This window comes from Bos indicus x Bos taurus, chromosome 15, assembly GCF_003369695.1.
Source record: "Bos indicus x Bos taurus breed Angus x Brahman F1 hybrid chromosome 15, Bos_hybrid_MaternalHap_v2.0, whole genome shotgun sequence".
Classification (NCBI taxonomy): Eukaryota; Metazoa; Chordata; class Mammalia; order Artiodactyla; family Bovidae; genus Bos; species Bos indicus x Bos taurus.
The window spans coordinates 71870631-71892776 of NC_040090.1; the positions used below are offsets into that span (position 1 = coordinate 71870631).

General features: G+C 36.0%; 1 pseudogene; it reads left to right on the forward strand.

Annotated features, from left to right (window-relative positions):
• LOC113905064 overlaps positions 1-22146 on the forward strand; it is a 158650-nt pseudogene that overhangs the window by 133830 nt on the left and 2674 nt on the right.

A 22146-nucleotide genomic window follows, 5' to 3' on the forward strand; every position in this document is an offset into this window, starting at 1 on the left:
AAAACTTAGAACTAAATTTCTGTCTTGGCAGTAATCTGTGTTACTGTTTCTCAGTTTTGTTTTTTTTGTTTCTCAGTTTTGTTTTTTTTCTTGTTTGTTTGTTTGTTTTTGTGACATCTAAGAGCCTATAACCTATCTGAATGAAATAAAAGGAATAACCAAATCAGTTTGAAAATCCAAAACAAATGAGATTCTAAGTTTGATACACATTGATAAATCCTGCCTGTAATTTCTTAAGGGTTATCTTTGAATGTGAAGTGACTAAGTCACAACATTTCAGACACTTTCTTTCCGAAAGTTCAACTGACATGATTTAAGCCAAATTTGCTATATTTTTAAAATAATTATTTCCCTTTAGTGACAAGAGTCTGCCTTTAATGCAGGAAACCTGGGTTTGATCACTGGGTTGGGAAGATCTCCTGGAGAAGGAAATGGCAACCCACTCCATTATTCTTGTCTGGAGAACCCCATGGACAGAGGAGAATGGTGGGCTATAGTCCATGGGGTCTCAGAGTTAGAGATGGCTGAACAACTAAATCTTTCTTTCACTTAGTGATCCCACCCATACACTCTAGCCACCCCAAATTTGGAAAAAAAAAAAAAAAAACAATTAAAAAATAATTTCCTGGGGAAAATGACAAGATCAGAAATCCCAAACAATATTTGATTAAGAACTGAAAATATGAGGGATGCAAACTATACAGCTTACGGAAACATAGAGAGTAATGTTTGGAGTGTGCATTCATTTACTCACCTGCTCACTGAATAAGAAAGAAGGGCATTCATCTTGAGAACTGTCAGCTCCTGTCCTTTCCCAAACATGACACTCACTCTTTTAAATGAACAGTAGCTCCACACTCCAGGATGTCTGACTCTAGGTGAGTGATCACACTGTCATGGTTATCCAAGTCATTAAGATAGCAGTGAACAGTACTGCCACACTCCAGGATATCTGACTCTAGGTGAGTGAACACACCATTGTGGTTATCCGGGTCATTAAGATCTTTTTTGTATAGTTCTTCTGTGTATTCTTGCCACCTCTTCTTAATATCTTCTGCTTCTGTTCTTTATTGTGCCTATCTTTGCATGAAATGTTCCTTTGGTATCTCTAACCTTCCTAAAGAGATATCTAGTCTTTCCCATTCTATTGTTTTCCTCTATTTCTTTGCATTGTTCTCTTAGGAAGCCTTCAAACTGTGGTGTTGGAGAAGACTCCTTAGATTCCCTTGAACAGCAAGGAGATAAAACTAGTCAATCCTAAAGGAAATCAACCCTGAATATTCAGTGAAAAGAATGATGCTGAAGCAGATGCTCCAATACTTTGGCTGCCTGATGCGAAGAGTTAACTTATTGGAAAAAAACCTAATGCTGGGAAAGATTGAAGACAGGAAGAGAAGGGGATGACAGAGGGTGAGATGGTTGGATAGCATTACCGACTCAATGGACATGAGTTTGAGCAAGCTCCAGGAGTTGGTGATGGACAAGAAAGCCTGGTGAGCTGCAGTCCATGGGGTTGCAAATAGTCAAACACAACTGAGTGACTGAGAGACATGTGCCAAAAAACTTCACTGAATAATATGTGAATTACTCCACTGAGTAATTTACTGAATTGTAATTCACTAAATAAAAGTGAATAAAGAATGCATTGACTTGCTATGATAACCTCTTTGATATTTGTTGTTGCTGTGTTAGCTGCTCAGTCATGTCTGATTCTTTGCAACGCCATGAACCATAGCCTGCCAGGCAACTCTCTTCATGGGATTTTCCAAGCAAGAATACTGGAGTGGGATGTCATTTTCTTCTCCAGGGGATCTTCCCAACCCAGGGATTGAACCCAGGTCTCCTGCATTTCAGGCAGATTCTTTGCCATCTGAGCCACCAGAGAAGCCCCTTTTTTGATATTAGACATAACTCTTATATCCCCAGTCATGGTGAACAGGTTAAAACACCCACTAGACAAGAGATCTAAGCCCTCTATTAAGAATAAAATATGTAATAACTGAACAAGACATATAGTACTTCATGTCCTATACACAATGGAGTATTACTCAGCCATTAAAAAGAATACATTTGAATCAGTTCTAATGAGATGGATGAAACTGGAACCTATTATACAGAGTGAAGTAAGCCAGAAAGAAAAACACCAATACAGTATACTAACGCATATATATGGAATTTAGAAAGATGGTAACAATAACCCTGTGTACGAGACAGCAAAAGAGACACCGATGTATAGATCAGTCTTATGGACTCTGTGGGAGAGGGAGAGGGTGGGGAGATTTGGGAGAATAGCATTGAAACATGTATAATATCATGTATGAAACGAGTCGCCAGTCCAGGTTTGATGCACGGTACTGGATGCTTGGGGCTGGTGCACTGGGACGACCCAGAGGGAGGGTAGGGGAGGGAGGAGGGAGGAGGGTTCAGGATGGGGAATGCGGGTATACCTGTGGTGGATTCATTTCGGGGGATCTTCCTGACCCAGGGATTGAACCTGCATCTCTGCACTGGCAGGCAGATCCTTTACCCCCAAGCCACCGGGGAAGCTCTAGGATGACATATACACACTACTATATACAAAATAGATAACGAATCAGGACCTACTGTATAGCACAGGGACCTCTACTCTGTAAAGGCCTAAATGGGAAAACAGTGTAAAAAAGCGTGGAGATATATACATGATCCACTTTACTGTACACCTGAAACTACAACAATGTGAAAAAGCTAGACTCTAATAAAATTCTTTTAAAAACAAACAAACAAACAAACAAAAAAAAACTAATACAATATTGTAAAGTTTAAAAATAAAATAAAATTAAAAAAAGACATATAGTACTTCAGAATGCAAATATAAGGAACTGAAATTTACAAACTTGAGTTATGTAAATTTTTCAAAATTATTTTATGCACAACACCAAAGTGTCAAGATGTTCTGAGGGAAAGCTGCCTAAGTATGTTGAATATTTTTAGCTTATCTTTCTGAATATAGGACAAAATTTTCCTCTCTGAAAAAATTGTTAATCAAATATCAAATATGACATAATTTTACAATCATAACACAAATCTTCTCTTTATATGCCACATATTTCTCCAATGACTGTCCATCCACTTTTCTGCTCCCTTTCATATCAAAATTCCTTGAAGTATTATCTCTACCCTTTATTTCTGTGTTCTCCTCTAACCTTTTGAAACGTTGCAATTAGGCTTTAACCAACTATGCTCCTCTAAAACTGTTCTTGACAAGATCCTCAAAGATATCCACATTATAAAACTTTGCAGTCAATTTGTAATTCTATTACTTTTCTGTTAACAGCATTCCGTACAGTTGATCCACATTCTTCCTTAAACATATTACTTTCCTGAGTTTTCTCCCTACCTATCTGGTCATTCTTTCTCTTTTTCTCTGCTCAGTACTTTTCATCTTCCAACCTTAATTGTTGGAGTACCCAGTGTTTACTTTGAAGTTCTTCTCCCATGGTTGCCTCATTCAGTCTTAATGGTCATCTACATGGTTATAGGTCCAAAAGGCATGCCTAGTATAGAATGTTCCCCTGAACGTCAAATTCATATAATCAACCACGGACTCAATAACTTAACTTGGATATCTAGAAAACTTTCAAAATTAATATTTCCAAAGATGACTTTTGATCTTTCTCACCACCATTCAAATATGTTCTTCCTACAGTCTTCCCTTTATCAGAAAATGGCAAATTAGTTCAGTTGTCAAACACAAAAACAACCATGGGAAAAAAAAAAAAAAGATCATCATTAACTTTTTTACTTTTTAAAACTTTTAATGCAATTTTAAAAATTACACTACATTTACAGTACTACAAAATACTGGTTATATGCTCTGTGTTGTACAACTTGCAGCATGTCTTACACCCAGTAGTTGTGCATCCCCCATTTCCTCACTTCTACACTGCCTCGCCCCACCATTGGTACTTCCAGTGCATCAGTAAATGTCAAGTAGTCCAAACCACTATCATTACTTTTGGTTTCTTACCTAGTCTTTTGCTTTCACTTTTGTTCCCACAGAGTAGTCAGAGTTGTCTTCTTTTAGGAAAACCTGTCATGTTTCTCCTTAAAAAAGAGGAATTTTCTCCAATGATTTTGTCTCACTCAAAGGAAAAAAAAAATAAAAGATAAAACAACTAAAATTTACTACAAATTCCTTCAAGAATCCTCCCCTCATCCTCACTTTCTTTGTTAGTGCTTTGATTTCATTTCTACTAGTCACCTCACTCAACTAGATGCAAAGAGACATTTTTACTTCTGGAAAAGGTCAGAAATTGTTATTTCTTTTGCTTACTGCCATATCTGCAGCTGTCAGGATAGTAGATGGATATAGGAGAAGGCAAGGCACCCCACTCCAGTACTCTTGCCTGGAAAATCCCATGGACGGAGGAGCCTGGTAGGCTGCAGTCCATGGGGTCGTGAAGAGTCAGACACAACTGAGAGTCTTCACTTTCACTTTTCACTTTCATACATTGGAGAACGAAATGGCAATCCACACCAGTGTTCTTGCCTGGAGAATCCCAGGGATGGGGGAGCCTGGTGGGCTGCCGTCTATGGGGTCGCACAGAGTAGGACACGACTGAAGTGACTTAGCAGAAGCATTGTAGATGCTATTAAATATTTGTCAATTAAGCTATAAATTAATGAATCCATGTTGAATGAATAAGACAAGTAAATTCAGTTTCACAGAGAATTTCTGCTTTTAGTAATGCTCACAATGAGTCAGAGACAACTGAAGAGACTGAGCACTCATATACACAAGCTATTTTTTAGATACAGATAACAAATATAAATGTCATAAAAAACAGTGATGTCTCTAATCTGAAAAGGTAAGTTTTGAGGTGTGAATTCCAACACCATTTCCATAGCTATTTAAAGGTCTAGTTTCAGTCTATATAAAAAAAAAAAAAACTAAACTAAATAATAAACACTAAGTACTATAAAATAAATAAAAACACTATAAAACACTAAAAAATAAACACTAAATTGAAGGTCTAGTTTCAGTCTACAATAAACACTAAACTAGCTGTGGATAACTATGTATGTCAAAGGAAATGATTACTTACTACATTAGTTTCAAGTCTCTGGATATTTCAAACAACGCATTAAAATATATATATATATCCTAATTTGCATGTGCTCTCAAATCCAAATGTGAGTGACTAAACTAGAAAAATGGTGCACTCATTGGCTTTAAATGACTTAGACCAAGGCAACTTACTGTAATCAGCAGAAAAGCAATGAAATATTTAGCCTAATGTGCATCTTACAAAACGTTAAAACAAATCTTCATTGAATACTTATTACTTTACTTTTTTGTTTTCTGAGAGGATTGTAACCTAAAACGGAACTGCACAATATAGAATGGAGAATCTTACCCATGCATGCTCAGCAGAATGGAACTTAAGAACTGAGAGACTCATTGTTCATAAATACATGACTCACAGAGAACAAACTTTATCAGTGAACATCTGCCAAGAATTTATCCCCATCCTCAAGCCAAAGAAGTATTGTTTGCACTCTGGATGGACTTTCCCCTCTTTCTATTCCTTGCCTATAAATACAGTCTACCCTAAACACTCAATGGACTCATTTATAGCTTGTGAAAACATGGGTTACCTGAATTGCCATTGCTCTGTTATTTTCAAATAAGCTTAATTTGAACTTGTTGCTGTTTACATTTTTATTTAGGTGGACAGTTTACTTATTTATTTTTTAATTTAAATGTCTTGTATTTCTCTCCTCTCACCTACTGATATTTTTCTGCTCTTTCAATGGAAGATTTGACTGTTTCTCGTCTCATTTTTATCCATTGTCCTATATAACAAAAGAGCTTCCCTGGTGGCTGAGTGATAAAGAATCCACCTATCAAGGCAAGAGACGAAAGATCCCCCAGAGAAGGAATTGGCAACTCACTCCAGGATTCTTGCCTTGGGAAAACCTGTGAACAGAGGAACCTGGCAAGCTACAGTTCATGCGGTCTCAAAAGAGTCATACACGACTTAGCAACTAAACAACAATGACATAAAATCTCAGATTATGGTAGTCTTCCCATCCCCCACCCGCCAGACAATCTTGCAAATAAATAGAAAATTTCTACAGAACTATAATGAAAGTATTTTCACATTCTTTCATGAAAAACCGGATGGTGCAGTAGTTAAGGAGGAGACTGTGTATTAGGCTAAACATTTCTTTTTGGATTATGCTAAGCAAAGTCAAGTAGTTAATAAAGCTAACCAAAGAACAGCAAATGCACCAATATTTTATTTTTTGTGGTAGTACTAGAGGTCAAAAATCTCTAGATAATGTATTCTAGTACAGAGTATATTTTGAGATTCACCTTCCCTATCCCACTATTTTGTCTTTTTAAATAATTAATATAACATCTCTTCTAGGTTTTTAACAAAGGTCCCCCTTGCTAACTTGTTTAAACATGTGACTCAAGATTCTGCCTGTACTCTCCTCCAACCTTCCTGATCACCTTCAGAAGCTATTCCCAGTTCCCACCAATCTGGCCAGTATCAAAAATTCCCACACATCCTTTCCAAATGTCTAGGGTCTTTGCTATATGGCTACTTATAGAGACTGCTTTTTTCCCAAAGTTTAACAGCACTGATTGCTGCTGGACAGGTTCTGATTTTTTAAATCCTTAATGGCATCTATGAATTATACCCCAATTAAATATATGTATTATGATGTATACCACATCATGAAGTGAAGTTGCTCAGTCTTGTCTGACTCTTTGGGACCCCATGAACTGGGGCCTACCACGCTCCTCAGTCTATGGGATTTTCCAGGCAAGAGTACTGGAGTGGGTTGCCATTTCCTTCTCCAGGGAATCTTTCTGACCCAGGGATCAAACCCGGGTCTCCCACATTGTAGGCAGATGCTTTTACCATCTGAGCTACCAGGGAAGCCCATACCACATCATAAAAGAGTATGATTGTACATTTTTTTTCAAATTAAAATTTAAAGATTGTATTTTTTTCATGGCTGTAAGCAAAGACATCAAATAATTTATCAAGTATTACCTATTTTTAACATTTCATTTATAAAATAGAAAAGTGAGGTAATACCTAACCACTTCAAAGACTACACACAAACATATATGAACACATTCTACTTGGTACATTCTGGAAACTCAATAATCAAAATACATTTTTAGATGTAGTGACTATGAGTGAGCAGATCATAATTTCAAATATAGTGGCAGCTTCCCACTAACTGCTTACCTACATAAAGTGTTTCAATACAAATATAATTATTGTCCTTCTAGAACATGCAAATATGCTATAAGGATTTTGTTTAGTCAATGTATGGCAACTTTCCTGAAACTAGCATAGACTGTTGACCATGATAAATCAGAATATCTCCTTTTTTCATACTTTATTAGGTAATGTTTTCATAAATGGTCATCATGGTTTATGTATACAGAATTTTCCTTTACAGTATTAAACATTTTCAATTTTAAAGTTTGGTGTGTACTCAATTGCTCCATCATGTCTGATTCTTTGCGACCGATGGGCTGTAGACTGCCAGGCTCCTCTGTCCATGGTAAATATATTACTGTTCAAAAGGTCATCACGGCTGATTATGCTCAGGAAAATTCTCTCTGATATTAACCATCAATCAAGATGTGAATCTCATGCTTGATTATTAGTGGACTGTTCTGAAAAACAAATTGCCTGATATCTATAGAGCAATAATTAATATAGAAATAAGATGTGTGACATAGAAAATAAGTGAAATGGAATGTTAATACCATGGAAACTGCAGTTTTATTAGAAACACATTCATAATTTAAACAAGCAATATCCAGCTTCACCCTGTTATAGCATGTTGCTAGCTTCTGTATAAGAAAAGGTTAATTCAAATTTATCTTAGACTGACTGAGCCACACATTTTCTCCCTTGAATTTGTTATTTGCTTTGACTTTTTCTTTTCTTTTCCTTTCTTTTTCTTTTTGGTTATGTGTACACATTCCCTATACTTATGACACAAATAGGAACTGACATCATTGATCTCCTGATAACAGACTTCTCTGGGCCTGAATTAATTCTTTTAACTTTATTTGACAGGAAAAAGGAGGAAAAAATCCTCCCATTCTTCTCTATGTGCATTCTGGCTCAATTACTCTCTTCTGGGGTTAATTTGATTGCATCTTTCCTATAGTTTCTTAATGTGTCAGGGACTGTTTAAAATGCACAGAATGGAGAGTTTTGCTCCAGCCATTCCTGCACATTCAAAATGGAGTATAAACACTATCCATCCCAAGCATAAATGAAAGAGTTACATTTGTCTGATTCTTTGGAAAAAGAAAAAAAAAGTTTCCCATACTATATATAAAAAAGCTTTTCTACTACTTTTGATAAAGACTTGAGAAAGAATAACAAGAAAAAAATGGAGATGTTGGAAAACATAAACTAAATGAAATGGGAACATTGAATATGAAGGAGAAAAAAATGAAACACACAAGATATAAGTAAAAGATCATCATATAGTCCAGTTGTTTTTTAAACATGGCCGCTCAATAGAATCACATCTGGAGCTTTGGAGAAAAAGCAGTACCTGGACATTTGTATTTTTCAAAAAAATTCCAAGATAATTCTAATGTTCATCTGGATTTTAAAAAGTGAACAAACACTTTTTTATTAAATCAGTGTTTTAGTGACACAGAATTCTATTATTTTCTGTTGAACAATAATGTTACAATGATGTTACAATGAAACATAATTACGATAGTAAAAAATGTCTATCAGAAGTTGGATATGTATTTTCTAAATATATAGAGTTTTTAAACTATGTTTGATATTAATTTCTCATTTAAATTTCTTTTTTTTTTTTTTTCCTCTCTCTCTCTGAAATCACCCTCTGTGATTTTTCAGTCTCTTAACTTTAATGAGGCTTTCAACGGCCAAGTCCAAGGTCTCTCTTGGTAAATGTCATTTGCACTTGAAGATATAAGGATTACTTTTAAGTATCTTTTCATATTGATTTCTAATATAATTCCACAGTGATATGAAAACACACAATATGATTTCAAAACCTTTACACCATGACATTTTTGCATGTTGTTTTATGTTACTGGATATGTTCCAGTGTCTCCTGGTTTATAGTCATGGAAAGGTGAATAGAATTTGTATCCTGTTGTGGTGTGAAAGTTGTATAAATATTAATTATGCTGAAAAAATCCTGTGATGAACCACAATGGAATGAAAAAAACTATGAAAAAGAATGCATGTACTGTATAACTGAATCAATTTGCTTTATATCAGGAATAAACATAACATTGTAAATCAAATATCTAATGTAAATAAATTACTTACTTAAATAAAACAAAACAAATTAAAAAAAAAATGAATTCCCTTGTGAGATTCTTACTCTGTATAGGTCCTGTCTCTCTTTTAAAGAGATAGACTAAAATTGAGTCAGCAGTATAGTTTATACACCCTTTTAGTAAGTTTTATACTTAAAAGAAAATTCATCAAGCTGTCATGTTAATTAAATATTTCTTAATCATTTATCATTTTTAGATTGTTATTCTTAGTTATAAAATATGGAATTAAATTGTGTATCTAATAAAAAATTATGTGTGTACTATGTATTTTCTTAAGGGTAGTATGTTTCTTGTAAATTACAAATAAGGGAGATATTATCTTTAATTTAGAGTTTACAACTAGATATCCACTCTCCAGTTCCAGTTCAGTTGCTCAGACGTATCTGACTCTTTGTGACCCCATGAAACACAGCACGCCAGGCCTCCCTGTCCATCACTAACTCCTGAAGTTTACTCAAACTCATGTCCATCAAGTCAGTGATGCTATCCAGCCATCTCACCCTCTGTCCTCCCCTTCTCCTTCTGCCCTCAATCCCTCCCAGCATCAGGGTCTTTTCCAATGAGTCAACACTTTGCATGAGATGAGCAAAGTATTGGAGTTTCAGCTTTAGCATCAGTCCTTCCAATGAACACCCAGGGCTGATCTCCTTCACAATGGACTGATGGATCTCCTTGCAATCCAAGGGACTCTCAAGAGTCTTCTCCAACACCACAGTTCAAAAGCATCAACTTTCTTTACAGTCCAACTCTCACATCCATACATGACCACAGTAAAAACCATAGCCTTGACTAGATGGACCTTTGTTGGCAAAGTGATGTCTCTGCTTTTGAATATGTTATCTAGGTTAGTCACAAATTTCCTTCCAAGGAGTAAACATCTTTTAATTTCATGGCTGCAGTCACCATCTGCAGTGATTTTGAAGCCCAAAAAATAAAGTCTGACACTGTTTCCACTGTTTCCCCATCTATTTGCCATGAAGTGATGGGACTAGATGCATTGATCTTAGTTTTCTGAATGTTGAGCTTTAAGCTAACTTTTTCATGCTCCTCTTTCACTTTCATCAAGAGTCTTTTGAGTTCCTCTTCACTTTCTGCCATAAGGGTCGTGTCATCCGCATATCTGAGGTTATTGATATTTCTCCCGGATATCTTGATTCCAGCTTGTGCTTCTTCCAGCCCAGCGTTTCTCATGATGTACTCTGCATAGAAGTAAAATAAGCAGGGTGACAGTATACAGCCTTGACGTACTCCTTTTCCTATTTGGAACCAGTCTGTTGTTCCATGTCCAGTTCTAACTGTTGCTTCCTGATCTGCATACAAATTTCTCAAGAGACAGGTCAGGTGGTCTGATATTCCCATCTCTTTCAGAATTTTCCACACTTTATTGTGATACACAGAGTCAAAGGCTTTGGCACAGTCAATAAAGCAGAAATATATGTTTTTCTGGAACTCTCTTGTTTTTTTCCATGATCCAGCAGATGTTGGCAATTTGATCTCTGGTTCTTCTGTCTTTTCTAAAACCAGCTTGAACATCTTGAAGTTCACGGTTCACGTACTGCTGAAGCCTGACTTGGAGAATTTTGAGCATTACTTTACTAGCGTGTGAGATGAGGGCAATTGTGCGGTAGTTTGAGCATTCTTTGGCATTGCCTTTCTTTGGGATTGGAATGAAAACTGACCTTTTCCAGTCCTCTAGACACTGCTGAGTTTTCCAAATTTGCTGGCATAATCAGTGCTGCACTTTCACAGCCTCATCTTTCAGGATTTGGAATAGCTCAACTGGAATTCCATCACTTCCACTAGCTTGTTCATAGGGATGCTTTCTAAGGCCCACTTGACTTCACATTCCAGGATGTCTGGCTCCAGATGAGTGATCACACCATCATGATTATCTGGGTCATGAAGATCTTTTTTGTACAGTTCTTCTGTGTTCTTGCCACCTCTTCTTGATATCTTCTGCTTCTGTTAGGTCCATACAATTTCTGTCCTTTATCGAGCCCATCTTTGCATGAAATGTTCCCTTGATGTCTCTAATTTTCTTGAAGTGATCTCTAGTCTTTCCCATTCTGTTGTTTTCCTCTATTTCTTTGCATTGATTGCTGAGGAAGGCTTTCTTATCTCTTCTTGCTTTTCTTTGGAACTCTGCATTCAGATGCTTATATCTTTCCTTTTCTCCTTTGCTTTTCACTTCTCTTCTTTCACAGCTATTTTAAGGTCTCCCCAGACAGCCATTTTGCGTTTTTTTTTTTTTGCATTTCTTTTCCATGGGGATGGTCCTGATCCCAGTCTCCTGTACAATGTCACAAACCTCTGTCCATAGTTCATCAGACACTCTATCAGATCTAGGCCCTTAAATCTATTTCTCACTTCCACTGTATAATCATAAGGGATTTGATTTAGGTCATACCTGAATGGTCCAGTGTTTTCCCTACTTTCTTCAGTTTAAGTCTGAATTTGGCAATAAGGAGTTCATGATCTGAGCCACAGTCAGCTCCTGGTCTTGTTTTTGTTGACTGTATAGAGCTTCTGATCTTTGGCTGCAAAGAATATAATCAATCTGATTTTGGTGTTGACCATCTGGTGATGTCCATGTGTAAAGTTTTCTCTTGTATTGTTGGAAGAGGGTGTTTGCTATGACCAGTGCATTTTCTCGGCAAAACTCTATTAGTCTTTGCCCTGTTTCATTCCATATTCGAAAGCCAAATTTGCCTGTTCCTTGACTTCCTACTTTTGCATTCCAGTCCACTATTATGAGGAGGACATCTTTTTTGGTGTTAGTTCTAAAAGAACTTGTGGGTCTTCATAGAACCATTCAACTTCAGCTTCTTCAGCGTTACTGGTTGGGGCATAGACTTAGATTACTGTGTTATTGAATGGTTTGCCTTGGAAACGAACAGAGATCATTCTGTCGTTTTTGAGATTGTATCCAAGTACTGCATTTCAGACTCCTTTGTTGACCATGATGACTACTCCACTTCTTCTGAGGGATTCTTGCCCGCAGTAGTAGATATAATGGTCATCTGAGTTAAATTCACCCATTCCAGTCCATTTGAGTTTGCTGATTCCTAGAATATTGACATTCACTCTTGCCATCTCTTGTTTGACCACTTCCAATTTGCCTTGATTCATGGACCTGACATTCCAGGTTCCTATGCAATATTGCTCTTCACAGCATCGGACCTTGCTTCTATCACCAGTCACATCCACAGCTGTTGTTTTTTTTTTTTTTTTTTTCCTTTGGCTCCATCCCTTCCTTCTTTCTGGAGTTATTTCTCCACTGATCTCCAGTAGCATATTGGACATCTACTGACCTGGGGAGTTCCTCTTTCAGTATCCTATCATTTTGCCTTTTCATACTGTTCATGGGGTTCTCAAGGCAAGAATACTGAATTGGTTTGCCATTCCCTTCTCCAGTGGACCATATTCTGTCAGATCTCTCCACCATGACCCGCCCATCTTGGGTTGCCCCAAAGGCATGGCTTAGTTTCATTGATTTAGACAATGCTGTGGTCCTAGTGTGATTAGATTGCCTAGTTTTCTGTGAGTATGGTTTTAGTGTGTCTGCCCTCTGATGCCCTCTTGCAACACCTACCATCTTACTTGGGTTTCTCTTACATTGGGCGTGGGGTATCTCTTCACGGCTGCTCCAGCAAAGTGCAGCCACTGCTCCCTACCTTGGACGAGGGATAGCTCCTCATCGTCGTCCTTCCTGACCTTCAACGTGGGATAGCTCCTCTAGGACCTCCTGTGCCCGCGCAGCCACCACTTTAGTATTAGTAAAGTTTTATATTTTAAGAAGTTTCTATCACCTTTATCTCAATCTTCAGATTCTGCTGATATTCTGCAGACCAAAAACAAAACAAAACAAAAATAACTGAAGCTCATTGAGCTTAAATGATTTTTTTCCTGACCACTATATAAGTAATAGGGGTGAATGTGGAACATGAACTGGATCTTACGAATTATAATCCATTCATCTTCTGATTATGTATCACTATCTCTCTCTTACTTATCCAGAATCTCAATATTCCCAGCATCACTTATATTAACCAGACTTTCTAATATCCCTCCATATAAAATTCCAATTTGTTTCTATTTTTTGGTTAAGTTTCTATTAATAAGTAACTAGCAAAAATTGTATCGTTGTTTGAAAGCAGTATGTCTCAATTCATGTTTAAATTCAGCAAATATTTCTCACTTCATATTTGATGTACAACACAAATGTCTACTGTTTCTCAGTAACAAATTGTTAGTGATGGACTGGGAGGCCTGGTGTGCTGTGATTCATGGGGTTGCAAAGAGTTGGACACAACTGAGCTTCTGAACTGAACTGAACTGAACAAATTGAGACATCTTTAAATCAATTGTTTAGGATAATATGACATCCAATAGAAAAATTGCTAACTGGACTACAATGTCATTCTGTCCCAAAACTGACTGCAGTTGGATTAAAAATATTCCTGTAAACCCAAATCATGAAGATTTTTAAAATATACATTAAAAAATGATATATTTCTTACTTTGAGTAAGGTAAGGTTCCTTAAATAAGATATACAAAATGCTTACTCAACTACAGATCTTTTTAATTCAAAAGACATTTTAAAGAAAGAAAAATGCAAGACACAGATAAGAAAAAGATATCAACAATACATATCACTGACAAAAAGCTTCAGAATATATTACAAATTTCTACATATCAATAGAAAAATTTAAGAACATTTGAAAAAAAAATAGGCACATCACTTTTATAGGTCCCCTATACAATGAGTAGAACACATTTAAAAAAAAGCATTAATAATCATGGATATAAATTACAAAATCACAAAGAGATACCACTCTACAAATTAGGCTGGCAAAAAAATGAAAATAATAAGGATTATTGATGATGGAGAACTCCTTTACATTTCTAGATAGACTATAAATTGGAAAAGAGCTTGGCTCATCTAATGAAGTTGAAAGCTGATGTCTCCATATAACCTAGAGATATTTGTGTATACAAATAGCCGAGCAAACACATCCAAGAATGTTTTTTTGACATATTGTTGTAGCCACGCATTCTGGGAAACAAACTCACTCAGAAGGACAATACAGATAGTGGACTGTAGTTTATTACACCAGTTTATTACACCAGTTTATTACAGAGTTTCCTCTTAGCCAAGGTCCCCGACCAGTTTTTGTGGAAACCTTATATATACTAAGTGTACGTGCCCAAACCCACCTCCCCAAATTCTCTGAAACTAGTCTGAACAAAGGAAAAGAAAGACACCATAAAAGTTAATCCATGATTTGTATGCCTTAAACTCGTGATTCGTATGCCTTAAACCTAGGTAGTTAACAGTGGACAATTATCAATAGGCCTGTGGCCATACCCCAATAAGAATAATAGAATTTATTATTATATTTGGTTACACAGATAATTAGCATATTCTTTTAGGTGATGGAGACTCTAGGTATGAGCCCTGGGGCTCTTCCACTGGGGGGTCTGATTTTCCAGTTGGCATGTCATTTCCATAGATACTGGGCATATAACTCAAAGACCACATTCCAGCCCAAGATGGAGTCTTGCTTTCAAGATGGAGCCTGTTCTGACTGTTTCCTCCTTCAATATCACTGATAACAATTAAAAGCAGAATAACCCAAAGGATCATTTAAAAAGAATAAGAATAAATGATATAAAAAGAATAAGTGATATATTATTTATTTATTTATTTATTGTCCAATTTATTGTTTATACATAACTGTCAACAAGAAAATAAACACTGTTTTGTTAGAAAATATTTGCTCATTTTGAACAGAGACTAACTTCCAACAACACATGATGCAAACGAGGAAAAAAGTGAAATTATGATTTAGTCTTTAAGGAAATGCTGACAATATTTAATGTTCTGCAGCATACTTAGAAATTACACTGTCGATGTTAAAGATGAAAAATATGTAAAGATCAAGATCATCAACATGGGTTACAAAATCTTCTTCTTAATTGTGACTTTATTGCTATATTTAATTTGAAACTGCAAAAGAATAAGGCCATTTCCAATGATTTTACCATTAGGGGAAAAAAGGAGTTTGACTAAAAGCTGAAAAGGAAGTGAAGGCAAACATAACTAGGAATAGTCATAGAAAATATAACTAGAAATATATCCACTTAATAATTTAATTTCTTTTTTTCTTTTCTTTTCTTTTATTTATTTTATTTTTAAACTTTACAATATTGTATTAGTTTTGCCCAATGGCATTTCATATTGAAACAGAAATAAATTAGATAATACTACACAAAGCAAAATGACCACATCTGTAATAAAATGTTGAGTGAATTATACAAATTAAAAAAGAATATGCACAGTAAGATTATAAGAATAAATAAACCACAATAGTGAAAATTCAATTGCATTGTTTATAATTTTCTTAATAATTGTTGAAACTGAAAATGAAGAAAATACTTATTACAAAAGTTAGGACAATAAATAATCAGTGAGAAGGTAACAGGCAGGAAGGCTAGGGGTCTCCAAACGGAAGAAATAGACTGCAAGCATCAGAAGTTTTTTGTTGTTGTTGTTGTTTAATCTCTCTCTAAAGAGGCAGGAAGAAACAAACTACCAGTGTCAGATTTTTTCCCCTTCTAATTGGGCTTCCCTAGTAGCTCAGACGGTAAAGCATCCGCCTACAATGTGAGAGACCCAGGTTCGATCCCTGGGTCGAGAAGATCCCCTGGAGAAGAAAATAGCAACCCACTCCAGTACTCTTCCCTGGAAAATCCCATGGACTGAGGAGCCTGGTAGTACAGTCCATGGGGTTGCAAAGAGTCAGACAAAACTGAGCGACTTCACTTCATATACAAAGTTAAAAGGTTTCTTCTAAAATTCTATATTGCCATGATGACACCTGGTTCCACCTAAACTTAACTTTTCTCAAACCTTGAGCTAACCAATGTGTTTTTCTTATGGAAATATTTTTTCTTCAGCTATGATAATTAACTACGTATTTACCTTAGATTCTGTTTTTCTTCAAGACTCAGAACCCATACTCAACAAACCAGTATGTTTTATTCATGGAAATGTTGTCTTAAGCTATGTTTATGAGACTGTATATTTGCTTGGAAATCTGCCTTTCTTCAAGAATCATGTCAATTGTTTTATGGCACAGGATGACTCACCTTGTGCCAATGTTTTCTCAAAATGCATGTTGTGGGTGAGGGACCTGGTGCTATTCTCTGAGTTTTGAGACAATCTTTTCTCTAATTAGCAGCCTGCTAATAGGTTTATAGGAGAAGGCAATGGCACCCCACTCCAGTACTCTTGCCTGGAAAATCCCATGGGTGGAGGAGCCTGGTAGGCTGCAGTCCATGGAGTCGCTAAGAGTTGGACACGGCTGAGCGACTTCACTTTCGCTTTTCCCTTTCATGCATTGGAGAAGGAAATGGCAACCCACTCCAGTGTTCTTGCCTGGAGAATCCCAGGGATGGGGGAGCCTGGTGGGCTGCTGTGTATGGGGTCGCACAGAATCGGACACGACTGAAGTGACTTAGCAATAGCAATAGGTTTATAACTTCTTGCTAAAAACTAGCAAGGGGGCACTCTTTTGGTCCCCTTCTGATGTCTATGTCAGAAGCTTTCTCTACATCTTTTATATTTTAATAAATCTTGATCACACAAAAGCTCTGAGTGATTAAGTCTCGTCACTGGCCCCAGATTGAATTCCTCACCTCTGCAGGCCAAGAATCCCAGCGTCATTCATGGCTCATACTGGCAACCTTTCAAATAGCAAGAAAAGAATAGAAAACAGTGTTGGTGGAGACCAAAAGGATTAGGTTACCATTGTTTGGGATATTTATTTTAACTACTTAATTTATTTTAATAGATATTTAAAATTCGGTTTTCAGAATAAGAATTAGATACTGGATATCAAGAGAGAAATTCTCAATGAATTTGAGAACTGGTAAAAGTACAGAAATGAAGAAAGAAAGTAAAATTCAGTCTTTCAGAATGAAAAAATCTGATAAGAAGCACAAAGAATTATATGTGTAAGGGAAGAAGAGGATTGGCATGACTTGAAGGGAATTGACTAACTGACTGGATTCAGTCGTATATAAATGTATTTAACAAATACTTATTAAGCTTCTCTTCTGAGACTTCAGATTAACAAGGAGACAGTAGTGAAATAGACAACAGACAGGTCTGTAATGTTTTGGATATATCAATAGAATTAATGGAGATTTGCTGGTCGTCTGATATGTTGCCAGGAAGATGATGCTAAGGATGATGCTATAGTTTTTTCTCTATACCTAAGGGTGGGGGCCATTGATGGGGATAGAATGTTTGGTGAAGTAGCAGATTTGGGTAAGGAGAATGAGGGTTAGGGCAGGATAGTAGAAAAATTAGAAAGTTTTATGTTAAATGCCTTCAAATATTGAAAAATACATCCATCAATTATGCTGCTGTATATGTGTATCTGAAGTTCTAATGAGAGGAACAGTCTAGAAACATACATTTGGGTATTATCAGTATAGAGCTTCCCTCGTGGCTCAGACAGTAAAGAATCTGGTTGCAATCCAGGAGACATCAGTTCGATCCCTGGGTCAGGAAGATCTCCTGGAGACAGTCATGTCAACCCATTCTAGTATTTTTGGCTGGAGAATCCCATGGACAGAGGAGCTTGGCAGGCTACAGTCCATGGGCTCGCAAAGAATCGTATAACTGAGCCACTGACACTTTCAGTACAGAATTTCTATACAATATGTAAGAATGGATGCAATCATATAAGTAAAGAGTTTCCATTTTGTCAAATTCTGAATAAATCCTATATTTAGCAGTGAGATTAAAGAGGAAAACTTGGTAAAGGAGATGGAAGAAAAAGAGAGGTGGAAGAGAGTAAGTTTGTTGAAGAGAATAATATTTTAGGAAACAGGGATTAACAGAAGTTACCTGGCACTTTCTTTAAAAATTTGGTATTTAAAATATTACCTAAATCACAAGTGGGATTCTAAATCATTGATGTGTCAGTGAATGGCTCTTCCTAGAGAGGAAACACTGAGAAGGGGAAAGAAGTGGAAAAATCACATAACCTGTCTCATAAGTATTTAATATTGAATGAATATTATCCAAACTAGAGGAAGACATGCTATCCACAATGAAAAAATAAAGAAGTTTAGATTTTTTATGATTAACTATTTTTATGTTTTCTTTTTTTAAAATTTTATTTTCTTTTTTAACTTTATAATATTGTATTGGTTTTTCCATATATCAACATGAATCCGCCACAGGTATACAAGTGTTCCCCATCCTGAACCCTCCTCCCTCCTCCCTCCCCATACCATCCCTCTGTGTTTTCTTTACTCTTGTAACTACATAGCTAAGAAAGAGGGAAGTTAGAATGGAAGGTGTAATAAGAAATTACAAATTTCTGATAATGCAATACTGCACTGTAATCATTATACATTCAAGACAGTGATGAATATTGGGACTCAGATATTTTAAAGGACAAGTTATTTCTGAGTTCATTCTGACTAACTGCTTGATTGATTGTTCCACAACTTTCTGAATTTAACAGGGTCTTGCTCAGTGATATTGAATTTTCTCTCAGTTTCACAATCTATTTGAACAGACAGTATGATAGCACAGTCTCTACCAATTAATAGTAAAAATTCCCAGAGTAATTTCCTATTCAAAACAAAACACTGTACTTGGCTAAAAAGAAAAGTCTGTTCACAATGTTTTAGGCTATAGCTAAAATCCTTGAATTGTACTTGTCAACATCAGATCTAAATTGCACCTGAGAATGTTCATATTTAAATGCATTTGTGATTCATATTCGTTTGCCAGATAAACTGGGGATAACTTGGAATTTTCCATCACCAACGATAGTAAAAAGAAAAGCTTTTAGGACTCATAGAATTGTGAAAACTATTTTCTTCATTTTTGTCAAAATGTGTCTATGAAATTTCTCTTTATCATTCTCCTGGCTTATAAAAGACAAAATAGTGTGACTTGAGAATCAAATACCTCGTGACTAGGTAGGAAATGCATTGATAATGTTCCCGTCATTTCAAAGATTGCTCAAGAATTATTACATTTATTGACAGAATGTTCTATGATTTTGAAAACCTATTTTCCTGAGTGTTTTTATTCAAACTCTAAGTAGTTTTAGGAATCATGATTTTTGTGGCAAGAATGCCAGAAAAAATAATTTGAATGATGCAAAAAGTTTCTTTTGCCATTTTGTTTGCAGATAGATACAATCATATGGAAGGAATTTATTTTTTCTGTAAACAGAATTATAATTTTGTTAGACTTTCCCCTTGACTCAGGTTTCATTTACTGACATTGTGGTCAGAGATGCTAAAAGCAGTAGATGTTTCTATTACCCAGGAGGTGGTGCTTTCAACTAGAGATCAGAAATTCTGCCTTGACTTCTATTCTCTAGATCCTCATTTTAGTAACTGTCCTTCAAAGATACATTGGTAGCCAGTTGATTGGAAAAACTCAATTGGCTTTTCACAGAGACTCTTAAAGAACATCAATGATAAGGAAATAAGTTTAAAAATGGTAATACATAACTAAATACTTTTCAAAAGAAATACAATACTAAGCAAGTTGACAATAAAAATAAGATTCTCTTTTCTTGTTTGTGCATTTTAACTTTTCCTTTCTTTTTTTATGACCAGCATAACTACCATGATGAAGACAATTTCCTTCACAGAGATGGCATTCCTTTTGCCCTTCCTGATCCATTTATCAACTTTTCCTTCAAAATAGAGATACAAAAAACAAAGGAAACTTCGGCCATTTCCCACTCAAAATTATTCTTGCTGAGAACCAACGTTTCACCTCCTCTAGAGAGAAAAGTCTCATTCTAATCACTTTCCCTTCCATTAAAGGAACATGTGGGAGACTTCATTTTAAAAATAAAAGTATGGGAGAGAAGACAGGAAGAAGTTGGAGGGTTTTGAGTTATTTTGTATTGTGAAATACCACATATGGCTTAGATGAGAGAAATTAAGATGCACAAAGAGTAGTAGCTTGTATTTATATTTGTCCTCAAGTCTCCTCTATATCTAATTATTAAGAATAACAAATATGATTTTAAACCTCATAAATCCTCTCTGAAACCATTGATGCGTAAAATTTTCCTTCAGATTTGGAACTTACTAGTTATAGATATGAAATTATGAGCCATGCCATGTAGGGCCACCCAATACTGATGGCTCATGGTAGAGAGTTCTGACAAAACATGGTCCACTGGAGAAAAAAACTGACCTGCTTCAGTATTCTTGCCTTGAGAACCCCATGAACAGTATGAAAAGGCAAAATATATGTGACTGGTGATGGAAATAAAGTTTGATGCTGAAAAGAACAATATTGCATAGCAACATGAAATGTTAGTCCATGAATCAAGGTAAATTGGACATGGTCAAGCAGGAGATAGAAAAAGTGAACATCAACATTTTAGGAATCAATGAATTAAAATATACTAGAATGGGCAGATTTAATTTAGATGACCATTGTATCTACTACTGTGGGCAATAATCTCTTAGAAGAAATGGAGTAGCACTCATAATCAACAAAAGAGTCTGAAATGCAGTATTTGGGTGCAGTCTCAAAAATGACAGAATAATCTCTGTTCATTTCCAAGGCAAACCATTCAATATCACAGTGATCCAAGTCTATGCCCCAACTAGTAGTGCTGAAGAAGCTGAAGTTGAACAGTTCTATGAAGAACTACAAGACCCTCTAGAACTAACACCCAAAAAAGATGTCCTTTTCATCATAGAGGACTGGAGTGCAAAAGTAAGAAGTCAAGAGTTATCCAGAGTAACAGGCAAATTTGGCCTTGGAGTACAAAATGAAATAGGGCAAAGGTTAACAGAGTTTTGCCAAGAAAACCCACTGGTCATAGCAAACACCCTCTTCCAACAACACAAGAGAGACTCTACACATGGACAACACCAGATGGTCAATACCATAATGAGATTGATTATATTCTTTGTAACCAAAGAAGAAGAAGGTCTATACAGTCAGCAAAAACACCAGGATCTGACTGTGGCTCAGATCATGAACTCCTTATTGCCAAATTCAGACTTAAATTAAAGAAATTAGGGAAAACCACTAGACTATTCAGGTATAACCTAAATCAAATCCCTTATGATTATATAGTGGAAATGACAAATAGATTGAAGGGATTAGATCTAATACCAAATCTGTTAGAGTCTAATTAACATAGTTTGAGCAATAATAATTTTAAAGAGATCTTTAGATACTTAAAAAATAAAAATTATGGAAGAAAAGACATATAATCATATCCATGACTCAAACATAAAAACTTCCACCAGTCTTTACCTCCAAATCAACACCTTGCCTGCTACAACATACAGCAACAGAATGGACACCACATTCCTGCAATTTCCATTCCTCTCCAATGGAGTTCAGTTCTATATAAGGTCTTATGATCCAGATAACCACAATGGTGTAGTCACTCACCTAGAGCCAGGCATCCTGGAATGTGAAGTCAAGTGGGCCTTGACTTAGGACACATTATCTCAAACAAAACTAGTGGAGATGATGGAACTCCAACTGAGCTATTTCAAATCCTAAAAGAATATGCTAGTAAAGCACTGCAGTCAATATGTCAGGAAATTTAGAAAACTCAGTAGTAGCCACAGGACTGTCAGTTTTCACTCCAATCCCAAAGAAGAACAATGGCAAAGAATGTTCAAACTACCATACAATTTCACTCATTTCACATGATATCAAGGTTATGCTGAAAATTCTTCAAGCTAGGCTTCAACAGTACCTTAA